The sequence below is a fragment of the Esox lucius genome, chromosome 1 (assembly GCF_011004845.1).
Source record: "Esox lucius isolate fEsoLuc1 chromosome 1, fEsoLuc1.pri, whole genome shotgun sequence".
Classification (NCBI taxonomy): Eukaryota; Metazoa; Chordata; class Actinopteri; order Esociformes; family Esocidae; genus Esox; species Esox lucius.
In genome coordinates this window covers 28,400,128-28,406,322 of record NC_047569.1, presented here as the reverse complement: position 1 = coordinate 28,406,322, position 6,195 = coordinate 28,400,128, and positions in this window count along the sequence as shown.

Here is a 6,195-nt window from a genome sequence, read left to right as displayed (position 1 = left end):
CACCACAAAACTCTGGCAGAACTCCAAACAGACATTGACATATGATGATGATGCACACTGACATATAATGATGATGATGATGCACACTGACATATGATGATGATGATGATGCACACTGACATATGTTGATGATGATGCACACTGACATATGATGATGATAATGCACACTGACATATGATGATGATGATGATGAGCCACACTGACATATGATGATGATGATGCACACTGACATTTGATGATGATGATAATGCACACTGACATATGATGATAATGATAATGCACACTGACATATGATGATGCACACTGACATATGATGATGATGCCCACTGACATATGATGATGATGATGCACACTGACATATGATGATAATGATGATCCACACTGACATATGATGATGATGATGCACACTGACATATGATGTTGATGATGCACACTGACATATGATGATGATGATGCCCACTGACATATAATGATGATGATGCACACTGACATATACCCACTCTCTTTTTCTGTCAAATGGAGTTTGTAAAACAAACTGCCCCTGGAATCATGTTAATCATGAAATTGTTCTGACGGGCAGGAAATTTGAGTTTTTAGTTAATATCTAAAAGTTTTACATTGCTTCAAAACCAAGTCGTAATCCGAACAATAGATGTTGAGGGGAATATGTTATATAAAAACTAACTGAACGCTTTATTGTTTGTCTCCAACTGTTCAGTTAGCCTATCTGGCAGGCATTCTTATTATTAGCCACGCATGAGAGTTGCTGCATCTCTAGTTCTCCGCTTTTTCTTACATTTCGAACTGATACGGTCAGTGACGTGTGATTAAAGTCTTCGGCTGGGTAAGCACCGGCTTATTCTACAATAAACCCCGAACCACCAGGAGATGGAGCAGTGACTATCTGGAGAAAAAAAGAGTAAAATAAAGAATTTGAAAGAAAATCTAATAGTGACAACATCCCATATCAGGTGAAATACCCCAGTGTGTTACCATGGCAGCAACATTTGTGACCTGCTGCCATAATAAAAGGACATCCGGTGGAGCACATTGCCTACAGCGAATACATCTTATGGTTCATTTGATTCAGAAATGATGTTGTAATGCTATTTGTTAGATCAGTCAATTAGATTTTTTTCATTGTTTTTTTTTCATACTTTGTCAATGTAACCATTTGTTTCCCATGCCTATAAAGCTATTTGAATTTAATTGAACGCTACCACCGCCTTTGGGAAACCAGATGGTCCGGTAGTCAGAAGCTTGCCTTGGACACGCCAGACTTCGCAAGATAGGTACAAAAGCAATCATCTTAATTAATACAAATTCATAGGGCTTCATAGGGTTCAACCAGGAAAATGGTCAACCAGTGTTCTCATTTCGGATTCAAAGTTCTTAGCATAGGTTTGAATATTGCTGTTTTATCATTTATTCCATAAAATATTAGCGAGCTTAAACAATTTCAGCAATAGATCTAATTTCACCAAGGTTTGTGCAAAGTTACAAGAATATTAAAAAAATATATATTCACAGCCGTAATATCTGTAAAAGGTGCTTTTCCCAAGCAATAATCCTGGGATGTAAAAACAATATACAATGAAAAAATGTAAAGTAGTCATACAAATACAAAATACTATTTGTACTTATTTAATCCCTTTCTATAAATATATTTAGCAAATTTGCAAACTCGTCATTGCTCTGAATGGATGGGAACTCAACCAAATGGAACAGCCCAACAGCTTTTGAATGTGTCCAGAAATACGACGTCTTCAATGTAATTACTATGCTATTGGCCTATTATAGGTTAAAGAAGCAAAATGTGTAACTGTTTATTGTCTTATTTTTGTGTGGTATGCAATGGTGCTCTATCATAGGAACAATTTCTTCTTGTGGGGGAGAGTGGGAGTTTCCGGGTAAGGCATCAGGGAAGCTTGTGCGAGGGTATGGAAGGTATTGTGAGTGGGTTACAGGTGTGTGGGGGAAGTGGGAAGGGAAGCAGGTTGTGAGTCAAATCTGTAATAACACTGTAATAACACACATTTTGTTTGGCAGACCCAGTCTCACAACAGTTTAGAATGTACCATGAGTTTATTTAAAAGCTAGCTTGAAATGTCACCCATTGGGCTATAACTTTTTGAACAGTTTTTCTACAACTCAAACAACTGGAACGTTGTCAAGGAGGGCGGTCACGTGCGTTTTGAAGCAGAGGATTTGGGAAAATGTCAGGGTGGAAGTGATACTGTTAGCAACAGCACGTGTGACGTCAGTTTTATATGCAGGGAGTTGGAGCATTATATTGTTAGATGAATATATACCAAAAATGTATGAATACATAACGTTATTGTCCAGGAGTTGTCCCTGTGCATGAACACCTTGGCCATAACAGTGACACGTTTGTGCTGTTGGCAAATTGAAATCCTGTATTAGCTAAAAACTAATAATCACAATTTGTATCTGATTACACTCATAAAATCCAGAAGCTATACCTATATTAAATGATTATTTTATGGTGATGTAGGCCTATTTCTCTGTGTGTTCATTGGTGGTGTAAATTAACTCAAAACATTAGCTTGTAAACAAATTATATTGTCCCTCTTCAGAAGTCTAAAATCAAAGGTTGATCAGGAAAATAAAGGGTTTCTAATATCCTTCTTAGGGCATTACATGTCGGACCTTTGGGTAAGATGTATTTTATGCAAGGATACACTTGGCAGTGTGGGTGAAGGATGCCTTGTTGTAGATTACGTCTAACTCAATTCAGCGCAAGGGTAATTGGTGGGCAAGCAGGTTATGGTTGAGGCACTACCACAAGTGCCTCACCGATCAGATTGCCTCTTTGCTCACACTAACACCCAGTTGTCAACAGTGTAGATATGAAGGGATGTTTTACATAATGTTTGTGCAAAATTCTGTTTGAGGGACATTTTTAAATAATGTACTATCCCCCTGATGGGTTTGAATTGCAGGTGCTGCTGTTTAACACAACCAGCAACCCTACAAAATATTTTAAAGATGACCAGGACCTCCATTATCTGTCTTCTCTGTTGTCCACTTACTGCCATCTACTTCCCTCGGCACTATGTTTGACCATATCTTTGCTAGATGCTGTCTGTCGATTAGTCTCCTCTGTGTTTGTTGACAAGGCTCCCTGCTTCTGACATTAAACTTCTGTAACTTAATCAGAACACTGCAGCCCTATGTTCTCCCATGCCACCAGCTCCTCTGCACTCTTCACCAGCTTCCAGCTGTAGCATGCATCCCTACAAGACAATGGCATAGGGCGTATGGACATATGGACAACTGCTCCTCCCTATCTTCAGGCAATGCTCAAACCTTACATCTCCACCCAAACTCTTTCTTGGGTCTTTAGGCCGTCCCACACCTACAGTTAAGGTCTTCTTTGTCCTAGCCCCTCACATCCCCTTGAAGCTAGGACATCATAACCATTTTCTGAAAGCCTGGGAAGCCCTATATTTTCAATAGTCTAAAATAGTTGCACAGCTATTTCACTGAATAAAGTACGTTTTCTTTTATTGGGTTAAGTGATTGACCCACGTAGGTCAAGAAAAATTGCACTAACATAATATCCCTCTGGATGAAAGCGACTCATTTGATGAAATTACTAATATCAAAAGTCCCAGAAGTGAAAGCATAAAGTATATGTATATATACACCTGTAGCAACTATATCAATATGGTGACAGACCAAGCTCTACAACAGGCAGACCAAGGCAGTAAATAAATGGTAACTTTCTGAATGAGCCTTTGTGCCTATTCACATTTTCCCTTCTCTTTTTATGCGTATTTTGAAAACAAAAGCATCACTACATAAAAATAGAACTGTTTATGTTCAAGACATACTTGAATGTAAGTATTCACCCTGATAATATTTGTAGCTGCAGTAGATATAACAAAATTCTCTGCAGTTGCACAGATGAGGGTAAATGAGGCAACCAATCTTACTTTGAAGACCACAGTAGCTTCCTGTTCAAACTGTCCAACGTTTTCAGAGAACCCAGATGTAGCTGAACACTGAAGTCAAAGCATTTTGATTTAGGTTTTCATGCTAACATCTTTTTGGTATAATAATTACATTTACGTGAATTAATAAAGTTGATCATAGAAAATTGCAGAAAAACTTCAGTATTTTAGCTGCAGTATCTTAAATATTTTAATATATAACAAATTGTCAGAAATATGTATTCCAATAACCAGCTTAAAACCACACAAAGTAAGAAACAACAAGCAATTCTAACACAGTGGTTAGGAAAAAATACTTTAAATGTAACTTCCCTGGAGGAGGAAAAGCAAATTTCATACAAGAGCATTTGTTTGCATATTTGCTCTCTATGCCTTGACATTCTTTCACTCAGGACAGTTGACAGTTGATATTGAGAGTATATTAGATTGGATTTAACTTTATTGTATTTGAAAAAGTACAGTACAATGAAAATATGTGTCTGGAAGATATGTCTTCCAAAGCACAACTAATGCCGCTTTGGTTGTCATCATGTTGCTTGATCAACAGGAAGTCAAGACCTGAATCACTATGGACCGGAGGCAACGTTGCCCAATTTTGCTCCCCTCAGCAGGATCCCTGAGCTGTGAGCAGTATCTAAACCCTGGTCTCACAATGGAGCAGCTAACTATAAGCCAGTGACTTTACTAATGCAATTGACATCAGACAGATAATTAGACATGGACTATGGGCTGTCCCACCTCTATGCATTTGTTTGTGTACACATTTGTGCAGTTCTGATTTTCTGATTTTGATTAAACTTAGGTGAATTATGTACTGTATCTTGGAAATAATTTTCAGTTGTACTCTTATAGTTCCACCTGATGAAAGATTCTAGATATACAGTGGATATAAAAAGTCTACACACCTGTTAAAATGGCAGGTTCTTGTGATATAAAAGAATGAGACAAAGATAAATCCTTTGCACATCCCTCTTCCGGTCACCCCACAGATGTTCAATTGGATTCAGGTCTGGAGTCTGGCTGGGCCATTCCAAAACATTAATCTTTTTCTGATGAAGACATGCTTTTGTGGATTTGGATGTGTGCTTTGGGTCGTTGTCATGCTGAAAGGTGAACTTCCTTTTCATCTTCAGTTTTCTAATGGACGCCTGAAGATTTTGTGCCAAAATTGCCTGGTATTTGTAACTGTTCATAATTCCCTCCACCCTGACTAAGGCCCTGGTTCCAGCTGAAGAAAAACAGCCCCAAAGCATGATGCTGCCACCACCATGCTTCACTGTGGGCATGGTGTTCATTGGGTGATGTGCAGTGTTGTTTTTACGCCAAACATACCTTTTGGAATTATAGCCAAAAGGTTCAACCCTGGTTACATCAGACCATAACACATTTTCACACATGCTTTTGGGGGACTTGATGTTTGTTTTTGCAAATTTCAGCCAGGCTTGGATGTTTTTCTTTGTAAGAAAAGGCTTCCGTCTTGCCACCCTACCCTATAGCCCATTCATATGAAGAATACAGGAGATTGTTGTCACATGTAGCACACAGCCAGTACTTGCCAGAAATTCCAGTTTTCCTTTAATGTTGCTGTAGGCCTCTTTGAAGCCTCCCTGACCAGTTTTCTTCTCGTCTTTTCATCAATTTTGGAGGGACATCCAGTTCTTGGTAATGTCTCTGTTGTGCCATATTTTCTCCTTTTGATGATAACTGTCTTCACTGTGCTCCATGGTATATCTATTGCATTGGAAATTCTTCTCCTGACTGATATCTTTCAACAATAAGATCCCTCTGATGCTTTGGAAGCTCTCTGTGGACCATGGCTTTTGCTCTGAGATGCAACTAAGAAAATGTCAGGAAAATCCTACTAGAACAGCTGAACTTCATTTATGATTAATCAGAGTCACTTTAAATGATGGCAGGTGTGTAATGACTTCTATTTAACATGAGTTTGAATGTGATTGGTTAATTCTGAACACAGCCATATTCCCAGTTATAAGAGGGTGTGCACACTTATGCAACCAGGTTATTGTAAGGTTTTTATTTTTCATTTTTCCCCTCGAAGATTTCAGTTTGTTTTTCAATAGAATTTTATAGGTCACATTAAAAGTGGAAAACGTTCTGACAGGATTTAATCTTTGTCTAATTTTTTTACATCCCAAAAACCTGGCATTTTAACAGGGGTGTGTAGACTTTTTATATCCACTGTATATGCATAGAAGGT